The sequence below is a fragment of the Ambystoma mexicanum genome, chromosome 1p (assembly GCF_040938575.1).
Source record: "Ambystoma mexicanum isolate Mex_15411 chromosome 1p, UKY_AmexF1_1, whole genome shotgun sequence".
NCBI classification, from domain to species: domain Eukaryota; kingdom Metazoa; phylum Chordata; class Amphibia; order Caudata; family Ambystomatidae; genus Ambystoma; species Ambystoma mexicanum.
Genome location: NC_090921.1, coordinates 160,814,631 through 160,829,418, shown reverse-complemented (window position 1 = coordinate 160,829,418; position 14,788 = coordinate 160,814,631).

The window sequence follows — 14,788 nt, the reverse complement described above, 5'->3', positions numbered from 1 at the left end:
TTTTAGGGACAGTGCTCTGTAAGGCTGAAGCTTAGGGACCCTGTGCCAGGTACAATGGTGGGGGCGCAGCGTGTACTGAACCAGAAGGTTCAGTAAGCCCACCAAAAATTTGACTGGCCTACGGGCACCAATTTTTTTTTTCGACAAGTCCAAAGGAAGCAGAGGGATTGCATGTTTGGCCTTCAGAACAGAATGTGTGCGTTAGTCACCAGAGTGCGATTTCGCCATTGCACTGCCAAAAAGGCATGCTTAGCAAGGCCAGGCAATCAGGAGTCAGCAGACTTCACAGTAACATCTTCGGGCTCCGAAACAGAGCCTCAACTATGGACTCCTCACCCAAGGTGCCAGTGGGAGAGTGACTCTCAGCCCGCATAGCAAAGGCCACCACTGCTCTGTAAGCCTGTCTTTAAGCATCTTAGGCCTAAAGAGTTTACAGGCCTCGCAACAGTTTGTCGTGGTCACAAGGGAGACAGCTGTTGCACTCATTGTGAGTCTTGTTCCACAGAAAGAGCTACATTTAAAAGGTGTTCTCTGCATAATCGAGTGGAAAAGCAGCCAGAAGAGGAAGGATAGAAAAGAAAAGGCATAAGACAAGTGTCAAGAGAAAACATGTCCCTACTGTAAGGCCAAGAAACCGCCGTTCATTCACAGGAGGCAGAAAAGAGTTGCAGAGCAGCAAAACAGGAAGAGCTGTCAAAGAGGTTAATCAAACAGTCATCGAGAATGTTCACTGAAGGGTGCACCAAAGACGCAGGAAACAGCAATATAATCTCAAAATATAAGCTACGCATAAAGCAACCAACCAGAAAGGCGGAAGGGGAGGGGGAACCCAGTGGGTGCGGGGTTGTGGCCAAGACACACAGGATCTTGGGTACACTACACATCACGTTAGGGCTAGTGTTAGAATCACACCCATGTCAACATCCCTATTCAAATTTCAAATAAAGATGCAATACTCAGCAATTGCCACTAGATGTCAGAATATATACACAGCATGCAATTCTAAGCAGATTTACAAGCATCAGAAATATATATATTTCAATGCATCTGTCTACTGTATTCCCTGGGAGAAGGGGGTTGCCAAGCTTCAGGATTCCTTAGGAGCCATAAAAACATGCAAACTGAACAATCGGCTCACACGACAATGGGAGACCAACAACAAACATTGCTAGCTATGCAAAGCTGCAAAAGCACATGGCAATGCAGAAAAGACTTTCACAATATGCAAACATAAAAGTTGGCATTTGATAGGGTGGAGGGTCATGTACGGAACTAGAGAAGCCAATACATAATTTCAGGGGGCACAACATGGTGTTAGAATGCAGGAATGAACTACAGTTTGTAAGGAGGACAGGATTGAACAATCTGTAAACAAATTAGGTAGGTGTACAAGGCCACTGCTCCACAAATACCAGACAGCTGATTAAATGTGAGGTTTTCAGCTGGTGCAGAGACAAGCTAGTAGGGGTGAAGCACATACAGCACTGCTGTACTTTCAGTAGTTCAATATCTATCAGAAGTTTTGATAAGGGTGATCTGCTTTTAATAGCTAAGTATTGACACTTGTCAGGCAGGTATAGTGTTAGACAGTACTACCACACTCCTAATCAGATCTGCCATAGTCCCCAGTCTTCGGGGACTCCAGAGAATTCAATCACAGACTGTAGCTGCACTCTCTCCCTCAAACCCTCATAAATAGGCAGCACAGAGTAATGATATAATTTAAACTCTACCAATGCAATCAGATGCCGTGTTCTACTGCATCTGTGCTTCCTCGCTCAAAACCCACTCGGTCCCCAAATGCTGGCTTCCTTCACCCTGAGAGGATCTTACAGTGATAAAATGACATCCTTAGTTCCTTCTAATGTGAACATGCCCCCAACCCCCATGCCCAGCCTCATGTGCTTTTAGACTTGCATACAGTGAAGCCTACAAAAGTGGGATCCGATGTGCCCGACTGTCCAAGTTTTTTTTTGTTTTCCTATGCAGCATTAAAATGCAATGCATTGCATTGGCCACCTTCCAAGCCCTTATGGATGCAACACCCAACCCACTGTCAGGATTCTTAAAGTGTGCAGTATTTGAGGTGGCAGAGTGCAGGAGATGGAGAAGAGCCAAGGCAGGTAGTTGAGAGGAAAGGGGGGGGGGGGGGAATTGCTGGATGAAGCTTCTGTGCAAGGTGGGGAACTGGGGATCAGGATGTGGAAGGAACAGCCAGGTTTTGAGGGCGTTCCTAGAGTCTAGGTGATACTCTGAGACCACAGGAGTGAGTTCCAGTAAGTGGGTGGTGGTCCGAGGATCGGGAGGGGGTGGGGGGCTAGGGGGGAATGGTGGTTAAGGCACATGGCTTTGAAGGAGGCCCAGTAAGTACCCTAAGAGCAGGGGAGATGTGTTCTCTGGAAGAGAGTGCAAGAAGGAGTATTGCTGCAGAGTTTTGGATCCATTTGAGCTTTGAGTTTAAATATAGGAGCGCCTAGGTAAAGGGAGTTAAAGTGGTCTAGGTGCAAGAGGATGACGGCCATGGCTGCAGAGACTCTATGGCAGTAGGAGGGATATGGTTGATCCACTTGATTTAGTGGAAGATGCATAATCTGAATACTGCATTGATGTGAAAGCAGAGGGTCAAGTCAGAGCTAAAGGTGCATCATAGGTTTTTGACTGAGGGGGATGCAGTGGGAGCTGGTCGTAATGCAGGCAGCCAAGGGATAGGGGTGGGGCAGGAGTGCCGTTTTGCCACATATTAGGATTTCTGTTTATCCAGGGTTGAGGCTCTGATGGTAATGCATCTTCCAGAGGTTAATGTCCGAGTGGCAGGATTATACATACCCAAAAAAAGACGTGGTCCAGCCAATCTAATATTTGTTTTCTGCTGAGAGTCTAAGGCTAATGGGTCAAGCACACAAACAACGTCTATACCAAGGGGTATATACACAAAGTCTCATGGCATTTACTAGATACTGTCAAGTACCAATCTCCTTACAACAGAACAAATCTCAATTGTTATCACAACATTCTTTATTTTATTTGTACATAGAAAAAACACAATGAATAAAAAAATCATCTAAAAGACATTTCAAATCAGTGGTTCCACAATTGTTTCAAAATGAACACACACCATCTGTAACCAATATTCCATCATTCAATCCAAACCACACTCATTCCCATACAGTGCAAAAATTGCCAAAGGACAATTTGTTTAAAGAAGATAGGTCCCAAAGGTTGACCTAAAGTGCAATGTGCTGTATTGACCATAAAATGTCTCAAAATGTGTATAGGGCTATCCAGCATTTGTTATCCAATGGAACATTTTCAGATACCAGATCTTCAGGTGATGACTCAGCATTAGGCACGATTGTATGCAGTATCATTTGGGTGCATTACAACAACTGACCTGCCAATAGGAACCTAACCTTTGGTATAAGCTTGTACTACACAGGTTAACGTGTTAAGCAGCCCGGCTCATCTCAAGCGGGGTCAATGTGAGCTGTAGGGAAGTAACACAGTGACAAGTATTCAAATAAACTCTTACACACAAGGTTTTGTGAATAAACAATTATGAATTTATTCATCAGTCAGTTAGAATAAGCCTTCTTCAGAAGGGAGCAATATAGAAGCAACACACAAATACACTCCAAAACTACACACCCGGTTTCTAAATTTCTAAATCAGTAAAGACCCTTTTGGGATGGCCCACAGTATCAACCTACACCCCTGGGTGCCTTCAAGAATTAGGGTGCTGGGGACATTAATATCTTACTGTTGCATTTAGAATATTCTTAGGAATTGGTCAAAGGAAAAGGTTATTAGAACAAACAAGAGATTGAATATTCTTAAACATGCAAATACTTTTGGATTCCCTAACCAGTCATTCAGTATAACAATTTATGCCAAAGTCAATGGGCAAAAGTTTATATGAGCTGAAGCACTTCTGGTAGGCAAGTAAGAAAAGTCTTTGCACAATGTTTTAGAAGTCTTTGAAGAAAAGAAGAATCAATGTAGGGCCACAAGATGTTTAGGCTTGTGAGTAGAAGATGTAAGCAACTTTACAGTAAGAGGTACGTTCTCTCAGACTTTACAGTACCTTTGGATTGAAGAAAAAGTGCAGCAGATGACTTCTGTTCCTGTGCAGCTCTGCAGATCTCACTGTTCATGGGCCTTAGTCGTGGGGACAATAAGGAGGACTTCTGGGGACTCCTGTACTGCAATGGGACGGTCACCGCTCGCAACCAGCAATCTTCAAACAAGTGGCACTTCGGTGTTTCAGCTCCTCACAACTACCACAAATAGCAACACCACAGTTTCTGGCTTTCGAGAAGGACTTTCCTTGCTTCTGGAGTCCCACACTCTTGATGGGGCTCAGGCTCAGTCAGTTCTGGTTTCTGGGAGTCCGGAGGATCTTCCTGGAGCTCTTGGCCAACTTAAAAGCAACGCACACTATCTGGTGTTCCTCTCCCTGGCTATTCGGTTTCCAGCAGCAACTTTGTGGAAATTCAACCAGCGCCGAGATGATGTCCAGGTAGCTTTTTTTGGAGTTAATTGGTCCTACCAACTCAAAAGGGAGAAGTTGTCCTTGCAGGGGCTTCTCGGTCAATATGAATTTGGAGTTTCAGCATAGCAGCCGGGCTTCACCGGGCAAACCAACGGTCCAGGAGGTGCAGCAGGCATCCTCTTCAAGTTCTTCTTCGGATCCTTTGTCCAGTGGTCGACTGCCTTCCAAGCCCAAAAGCATCACCTTTTATTCAGGTTTCTCCCATTCATTCCAGCCTAGCTGTCAGTTACCCAGCAGGTTGGCTGTCCTTGCCAGACAGTCAGCCGGCCAATCACCACAAAGTGCATTTGGGTCTCCTAGGAGACTAAGCACAGGGAGTTTCAGGCACCTCCCGCACTTCTTGCCCCCGCCAGACACCCTGGAGGCCAGAGGCGGGCTTCACTCGTGAATCCCGCCAAAGCGAACAAAGGGACCAAACCTGGTTTGGTGCGCAGAGTAAATCTCAAGAAGGACCTTTCCACGAAGACATGACGAAAAAAAGCCTGGGCCTTTTTGACAAAAATGGCACGCATGGGTGCTTTAATGCAGCTGCGAACGCAGCCCACGGTAAATGCACACCACGGTAGTTAAAAAGTAAACCACTGCCACCAGCCATTCATCGAAGGAAGGCCAACATAAAAATGTTCCATGAGAAACTAAACAAAGGTGATACTAGGTAACCCCTCCCGCACCCTTTTGTAAGATAGTGTGTGCGGGGTCTATAAAGTTACAAAAGTAAAGTTAATTTTACCTTAGTGCTCTGGGAAACGGTAGTTTATCCCAGAGAAGGTATTTAAACCTTTGGGAAATCTGAAAGGCTTCCCTGTGTCACTGCACTGAAGGTGCTGTGACACACCATGTAAAAGATGATGCCTACTGAGTTTGTCAGACTCCACAACCAAAAGAAAAGGTACCAAACAACAAAACAAACAAAAAAAAAAATCACATGAAAATACATGAGTGGGAAAAAGAGTCTCTCCAGGTTATAAAAAAAAAAAAACAAGTCCTCAAAATCCAGCAATGTTCCTGGGGGTCTCTAAGGTAGAGGGAATTAGTACATTTCTGTGAATTGTCCCTAACACTCAGGCAATCAAAAGGCAGCATTAGCAACTAATGCTGCATCTCAGAATATTTTAGGATGCAGGACCAACAGAGATAGATGCAAACCCAACAGAGGGAATGGCCCACTAGTGGGCCGCCTACAAATATTCAATACCAGACAACGGGGTCATACCCGGTAGAACTTATCTAAACACCTTCTTACAAGTGCTGAAACCAGAGTTTTAAAGACGGGATTAAGTTTCATTCCAACAAGTGTTAATTTAGCCAAGAACATGAAAATTGAATAAATGATGTTCTGCAGAACAGTTAGATTAAGGGCCTTTTTCCTTGAACAAGGATGATCGGGAGAATCCATCCCTTGCAGGTTTTCGACCTAAGTCCTCCTTTATTTCAGGAGTAAGTGACATTCCCCCAGAGAAATTTACTTTTGAGAACATGATCCTTCGGTCATTGCCCCAGATCACCAGGAACAGCAACTCATTAGGTTCACGACAATCTCAACAGGAGAGAATTCCACCCTACTATCTTCATCTCACAATAAAGAAACAGTAATTGAACCAGCTGATACGGGCGGCAGAATTGTTGGCCTAAATAGGGAGGAGTACATTAACATGGCACGCACCTTAATCAACAATGAGAACCATTATTATAAAATATCAGTGGAACCCACAGATGAGTTGATGAAAACCCTGCAGGAACTATGCACGCAAGGGATTGAACAAGGATATCTCACTGTGGATGAAGCTTGTTTTCTGACACCCAGAGATTACAGACTGCCTACCATATATGAACTCCCCAAAGTTCATACAAACTGTGTAAATCTACCAGGCAGACCTATTGCATCACTATGTGAGTCAAAAAATACACTGTCTTTTAAAAAAAGATACAATGGCAACCATTAATTTCTATGAAGGACTAGCATTTGAACATGAGAATAGCTTGCTAGTTACATTGGACAGAACAGCGTTCCAATATTCCCCAAAATGAGGCACTCAGCTGCATAGAACAGAGGTTGTATAGGCTCCCGATACCACAGTCAATACCAACAGATTTTGTGTTAAATCTCCTACCGATCGCTCTATGTAATCGTTTTTTCCAATTCTTAGATGAAATATATTTACAGAAACAAGGTACTGCCATGGGGGCGTTTGCTCCCAGTTTGGCAATATTTACATAGCTGATTTTGGGGATAGATTTGTTTACAACAACCCCTTCAGCAATTGTGTACACCATTGGAAAAGGTACCTAGACGAAATGTTCTTCATTTGGCAAGGAACAAAAGAACAGTTAGACAAATGTATTATTTGGTTGAACCATTGTAATATCAACCTTGAATTCACCTGCCATCCAGACAATCAGAAATTTGCTTTTTTGGATCTGTCAATATACCACCATGACAGGCACATTTATACCAAATTATATCAAAACCCACTGACTGTAACACTTTATTGCAGTATTCACGTCAACATCCATACTTTCAGAAAGATAACTTACCCCTACAGACAATGTTTAGGCCTTAGGTGCAATTGTACCGTAAACTAAAAGATGAGCTAAGCAAGCTCGTTTGACTCATAGCAGATGCTCCCTATGTCCAAGGAAAAGGAAAACCAAATCAGAACACATAGTATGCGTGACCACCTTTTCCAAACAACCAACCAACTAAAGAAACTAATTAGACATTAGAACCTTGTCACCAGCACAGGATGCACTACAAGCCTTCCCTTGTTTGCATATAAGCAAGGAAAAAATATCCAAGACAGCTTAGTTAATTCCCGGTTACAGAAGCCAAATATTAGTTTTGCTCAAAACACCCTTTGTGCAGCTTGGAATCAAAGAGTGCAAGCACTGGGTCATCATGCTTGTGGCAACTGTAGTGTTGGCCAATTCATGTCAAAAACATTGGTATTGACCCTGGGCAATTATGATCTGCATTACTCACCGTAATTTCTGATGATTGTATCTGCTTAGATTCACATGCTGTGCATATAGTCCGACATCCAGTGGTAACCGCAGAGTATTGCATCTCGTCTTTCGGGGACGTCGGCATAGGCGTGCCTGTAACACTATCCCTATCGTGGCGTGTAGTGTACCCAAAATCCCTCACGCGCTGAAGTCCCTCCGATTTTATTTTTTCTGCCATGAGGGAGCTAAAGGCTATTGTTAGTGAATACATAAAGAGAGGAAGTAGTAAGACGTCTATGTTCCTTCCACCCCTAGCGGGGCAGGGTGAGCGCATGTGAATCTAAGCAGCTACAATTATCAGAAATGCTATTACAGTGAGTAATGCATGTCTTCCGATGCTTGTTAATCTGCTTAGAATCACATGCTGTGCATAGACTAGAGAGGCGTACCCAGAGTTGAAGGTGGGATGCGAGAGGGAACAGTAGTGAAAAGATGTCTTCATACTGCTTGTCCCACCTGAGAATCAGATCTAGAATAAATATATAGGCAATAATGTGTTGTAAAGGTGTTTACATCCAGGTTGCTGCTTTGCAAATGGACTCAAGGGGAACATTTGCAATGAATGCTATGGAAGCCCTAGTGCCCCCGAGTACAGTGTGCTCTAGGCTTGAAGGGCAGTTCTCTCTTAGCAAGAGTATAACAGTTTGATGCACTTAACTATCCACCTTGAGATAGATGACTTCGAGACAGGATCCCCTTCTCTGCCAGCTGCCACTGAAACGAAAAACTGGTTTGTTTCCCTCAGTGGGTTTGTCCTTTCCATGAAAAACATTACTGCCCTGCGCACATCCAGTGTGTGTAGGCTGTTCTCGGCCATGCACGTGGGATTCTGGAAGAACGTAGGTAGTTCAATCGATTGATTCACGTCGCATTTCGAAATGAACTTTGGCGCAAATCAGGGATGAGTGCGCAGAACCACCTTATCTCTGTGGACTGTAACGAAAAGGTCTAGGATTGAAAGGGCCTGTAGCTCACTAACTCTTCTGATAGAAGTGAGTGCCACTAGGAAGGCCGTCTTAAAAGTAAGATCTTTTAGGCTTGCTTTATGCATTGGTTCAAAAGGATACCCCATGAGTCTGGTTAGAACTACATTCAGATCCCATCTGGGAGTTGGGTTAGAAATGGGGGGGCGATAAAGCTTTTGTGGAAGGGGTTAAAAGAATTCAAGCACAGGTATTTTCCACCATGACACCTGTTGTGACGTGGTGTAGGCTGAGAGGGCAGCCAAGCGAACCTTTAGTGAATTAGAAACTAGACCCGAGTAACAAGTGTGTCAGGTACAACACAATGTGGGTGGGACTGATGCTCTTACTATTGCACCAGATGACAAAGCGCTTCCACTTGCTGGAGAAGCAATAATGAGTATTAGGTTTTCTGCCCCCCCCCCCCCCCCCGAGTATGTCCATGCATCTCTGAGGGAGCTGAAGGTGTCCAAACTATATGACCTCAGGAGCCAGACCGCCAAGTTCAGAGTTTGCAGGCATAGTTGTAGCGTCTCCCCTTGAGACAACATGTTGTACGGACAGGGTAGTTTCACAGGAGAGTAGAGGGACAGTGCCATCAGATGAGACAACCAGGTTTGGCGGGATCACATAGGGGCCCCCAGTATCATGGTAACTGGTTCCTGGTGCATCTTGTGCACAACCTTGTTGAGCAGAGGGTTTGGGGGGGTCAGGGGGGCTGGAAGGAGAGAAGAAGCATAAACAAATTTCCCTGACCATGTTATCCAGAGTCTGTTCCCCTTGGAGCGGTTCTGGGGTAACTGGAGGCGTAGTCTTGGCATTGGGCGTTCTCCTGAGTTGCGAACAAGTCGATCTCTGGGAAGCACCATCCTGCAAAGACATTGGAGATGATGTCTTTGTGTAGATGCCATTCATACTCTAAAGGCAGTGGGAAATCTCTGCTGAGCATGTCCGCTAGAAGATGGAGTACTCCTGGGACGTGCTGGGACAGCACGAACATCTTGTGTTTGGGAGCCCACATCCAAATGTTCTGGGACAGCTTGGTAGCCCTGGAGAGTGTTTGGCCCCGTTTGTTTAGGTAGTACATGACTGTGGTGCTGTCTGTAAGTATCAGAACCGTAGCTGTGTCTGAAAGGCCTTCAGTGCTTTGAATACTGCCAATATCTCTAACAGGTTTATATGGTTGAATGCTACTTGTGGGGACCACACTCCATGTGCTGTATGCAGAAGCAGGTGAGGACCTCCTCCCCCCCCCCCCACCCACCCACCCTGTGAGAAATGCATCTGTTGTGAGAGTGGCTTCCACTGCGGGGGCGGTGAAGGATTTCCCCTTCAAGAAGTCTTCCCTTGAACACCAATGCAGAGAGAGAAAGAGGGCTGGCGTGACATCTACCAGATCTTCCCATTGTCCGCTGGCCTGACAATACTGGCTATTGAGCCACTCTTGCATGGGAGGCAGGCACACCTGGGGACCCAAGTATATGCATGACGCCATCATACCTAGCAGCCGCATGGCCTTACGTACCGTCACCTCTGGACTGGCCACATATTGAGGGATCTGAAAAAGCATGTTCTGAACCCTCTCAGAGCAGAAGACAAGGCCGCCCTTCGTCCGAATTAGAGCCCACAGAAACTGTTTGACTTGACTGGGGACTAGACTGGACTTCTTCTCGTTGATAGAGAATCCCAGACTGAACAGAAGGTCTACAGTCTTGTGGGTGTTCAAAAAGCATGTGTTGTAAGATTCCCCTGTTACGAGCCAGTCATCGAGGTAAGAGTAAACCGGCACGGATAGTCTGCGCAGGTGTGCTGCCACTACTTCCAGGACCTTTGTAAACACTCTTGGCACCGATGCCGAAGGAGATCAGGTTGAATTGGTAGTGTCTGTCCTCTATCATAAATCTTAGATATTTCCTGTGTGCTGACAACATTGAAATATGAAAGTATGCATCTTTCATGTCCAGTGTTGCCATGTGCCCCCCCACCCCCGTTTCAATAGTAGGATCACTTCCTGTAGCGTTACCATACAAACCTTTTGAAGTTTCATAAATTTGTTCACTGGGCGCAAGTCTAGAACAGGGCGCATGGTGAGGTCCTTTTTAGGTACAAGGAAGTACACTGAATAAATACCCTTGTTTACCTGAAGAATAGGGACAGCTTCTATGGCGTCCTTTCCCAGGAGCGCTTCCACCTCTTGAATCAGGACCTGCAGATGGTCCAGCGTGAGGCATCGTGATCGTGGCGGTCTGAACTGTAGCGGTCGGGAAAACTCCACACAGTGGGCAACCGTCTTTATGACCCACTGGCCCGAAGTTATCCCCTCCCATGCCGCAAGGAAAGATGTTAAATGCCGCCCCCCCTCCCCAACCGGGGTGACATGGGAGGGGACCAGCGGCTGCAGCTCCTCTGGGGTTGGAGCCTCTTCCTTTGTTGTGTCGTTGACCCCTAGGTGGGTAGTTGGCGGGGCTTCCGGATGCTTGTCCATAGTTCCAGTTTCCTGTATTGTAGTTGTTTTGACCGTCACAGCATTGGCCTCGAAAGGACCGACGAGAACTGCATCCCCTCGGGAGGTGCAGGGGGAGGCTTCTGTGTTATTTATTGTAAGGGCTTAAGAGTCTCGTACTCTTTCTTGGCCGTCTGCAGAGCATCGTCGACCGCTCTACCGAAAAGATTGGTCACTTCTATGGGTTTGTTAATAAGAGCAGCCTGTTTCAGGCTTGAAACCAGAGTCACGGAGCCAAGCGTTCTGCTTGAGTAGTGTGCCCTGGGCCAGGGATCTGCCTGCCATCTCCGCAGTGTCCAGCGTGTTTTTAATTATATTTTGATTTACCTGCCTGCCCTCGGCCACAATTGTGAGTAGTCTGGACCTAGCAGGTTCAGGAACCTCCCTGCAGACCTTCTTGTACCATGTTCCATTGTGCGTCTGTATAACTGGCAAGCAACGTAGTGTTTGCTATGCGTGTTGTGAACGCAGCTGCCGAGGTAACACGTTTACCTAAGGAGTACAACCTTTTAGATTCCTTATCTGGAGGTGCCTCCCCCATAGCAAGGGTTAACTCTGCCCATTTCCAGGTGGTAGTGACTACCAAGGAGTCGGGGGTGGCATGGCCTTTAATATATTGAGGGTCAGCAGGAGATGGCCAAAATAGTTTCTCCACTCTTGGATTCACTGCCCGGGTCTGTGCTGGCATGACCAGGGAGGGGGCCAACCTTCTTCAGGAGAGGAATGGCTTGGCGGGGGTTTCTCTTTGAGAATGTCCTCCACGAAATCTTGTTCAGGTACCGCCTCCTGGGTGGTGATCTTAAAGTGCTCTGCTGCCTTCCTCAAGATGGCATTGAAAGCCATTTGATCATCCACAGGCGAGGCCTGGCGGGCCGTAGTGGTAGTGATCATCCACAGGCAAGGCCTGGCGGGCCGGAGTGGTAGGAGGGGAATCCAGGCATAAGACACGAGTGTCCTGATCTTGCGTAGGGAGCGCCCATGGCTCTGTCCCCACTTGCTGGGTCTCCTCCCAGTTGCCCATGTCATCCGCCTGGTCATCAGTGTAGTCTTGCAGGAAGGATGGAAGGGTCTTCTCCCTCATCACAGATGTCTTGGTAAGTGTCCATCTCGACCACATCTTCAAGGTGGACAGAGGCAGAAGGGTCAAGATTTTCAGGGAAACATGAAGCCAACACCAAAAGAGTGTTTTCACGAGATCTTAGGGGAAGGATGCTCTGAACGCGAGAATCTTTTCTAGGCGGTCCATACACCCTTCAAACTTTTCCCCTGGTCCAGAAGGGGCAAAAGGTGGAAAAATGTTGCCTTCCTCTCAGTGTTGAAATGTGTCCCCCAGGGTGTTGGACAGAGGCTGCTGACTGCTCTCGTAGGTTTCACAAGTATTGTGGCGGCATGGCGTGTCTTTAGACCTGTCCGCAGTACACTCCATGAATTTCAACAGTTTATTAGGCGGCAGCCCAACCGCCGAAGTAATCCATGCAAGACTTTCCTCAATCTCTGCTGAATCAGCGTGTGTGAACGGGTCAGCAGTAGATTTACCGCCTAGGGGTAGATTTGTCACCTGCGGAAAGGCTAGGGGGCATAGGAGTAGGTTTCAGGCCTTAGGGGGGCACCGGATTCTCGGTGTCCATACCCCATTTAGAGGTAGCGCCCTTAACTTTGGAGTGCCGAGTCGCAAGCCGCTGCTGCGGATGCAGGGGAAGGCTGCTGATCTACCAGACCAGGGGATTCCATCAAAATTATCGGCGGTCCTGTCGGCGCTTTCACCCATTTCAGCAGAACCGTCGAAACCGGTGATGGGTTTGTGTGCTTAGTGTGTGGTTTCTATACGCCCTTATCACCGGGTGTTGTCCCCAAAGCGAGACTTACATCAGGCCTAGAGGGGTCGGGGACAGGCGTGGCAGACCTAGAAGCATCCCCCTCAATTTCAATGACATCCAACACGGATGTCTGGTCATCATCAGTGCCCCTGTCACTTTCGGCAGGTGTTGCGGTGGGGGAAGAGGATTCCAACCGTGACATGCCGTACGCAGCCCACCGCTTCACACAGCGCTCCTTAAGTGTCTTAGGGCAAAGGAGTCTATAGGCTGCACACCGCTCCTCGTTGTGATCTAGGGATAGACATAATGTGCTTGTCTTTCCACGGGTATCTGACCCTACTCTTAGGCCAGAACCTAAATGGTGTCCTTTCCATAGCGAAAGGTATAGACAAAGATGACCAGAACTAGAGGGCAAAGAGGAGAGACATAAAAGATATGGCCACCCCAACCCCACTCTTTACTGCGTAGGCCAGCCACAGGGCCCGGGCCACGTGGATGGCTCAGCCACCGGATCTTAGGCTTTGAAGTCCACCACCGTACAAACTTCCTTAAGTCTTCACCGAAGTTGCTGGAATCGTAGTCGAAGTGACTTATGGGGAAATAACCGACAAAGCCAGTATAAAGCTAATGTCTCTTATGAAGAGCTCCGCTATAGGGCTACCAGTTATTTGGGCGAAAAAAAACCAATCTGAGGGACCTTGCTGCGTGAGGGATTTTGGGTACACTACACATCACGATAGGGATAGTGTTCCAGACACACCTATGCCGACGTCCCCTTTCGGTTCCCGAAAGACAAGATACAATACTCTGCGGTTACCACTGGATGTCAGACTATATGCACAGCATGTGATTCTAAGCAGATTAACAAGCATCAGAAGCCAATTTACTAATTGCCAATCATCCAATGTTATATATGTCATCAGATATCCTTGTGAATGGATCTGTCATGATGACCACAAAAATGGTCACCCGCATAAATGAACATCGATCACACATTCAGACAAAACCTCCAACAACACCCTTGGTCTAGCAAATCACACAGAAGACTAAATTCAGTGGGCTGTAATTGACAGGATGCTGGGGATTATTCCATGTAAAATAGGTTACTGAGGTTGGAACAACAATGGACACACAGACTGCAGACTCGCGTGGTAAGCCTCAATGAGGAATTACAATGGCCAGTATCATTACTATAAGATAACAGTCTAGTAGAGGGGACACTCATGGTAACAATGGCTCCGTTTAAACTTTGATAATAGGCATTCAAAGACAAAATGGAGTATTTGATACATGAATCAGTGCCCCACATTCTTTAGTGTTAGAGGGTTCAGCTAAAATAAAAGGTTTTTTTTTTAAATATCAGGAGTGGAAAATTAGTTTTGACCATCTCATTAGGTGTTCCCCTCCATACTTACTTAGTATTTGCCAAGGCTTCACCTTAAATGCAGAATTTTTCAATCTTAAGTGCCATTAATCGTGCCTTACTTGAGTTACATCGAGCTAGGTCATGTATTAAATAGATCTGAGGTAGTAACAGCTCCTCATCCAACATTGCCACCACGAAAGGTAGAGTACCAAAAAAAAAACATGTGAAAGGTGTACTCTCTGTGGAGGCAGTAAGTATCACATGAAGACAGACCTTGGTTTCTTATTCGCCTTTTCGAACAAGGAACAGACAACGAGTGAAACACATTTGGGGCCAGGCAACCCATGGATGAGATCCCCAGCAGATGTTAATTGCACTCCACGACGCAGCAAAGAATGACATGGTAAGCAATTTGCAGGAACTTTTCAGTGACAAGTGAGCGGGTGACAGTTAAGTTGCTTTTCAGCCCCTAGCTTGGATCTTTTGTTTTTAGTTCACCCTGCACAGTAATGGGTTATTGGACATATGCACAACACTTTCCTTCGTAATTCATGCAAACTATGCTGCAACAGATTGGCTCGGAGTTAT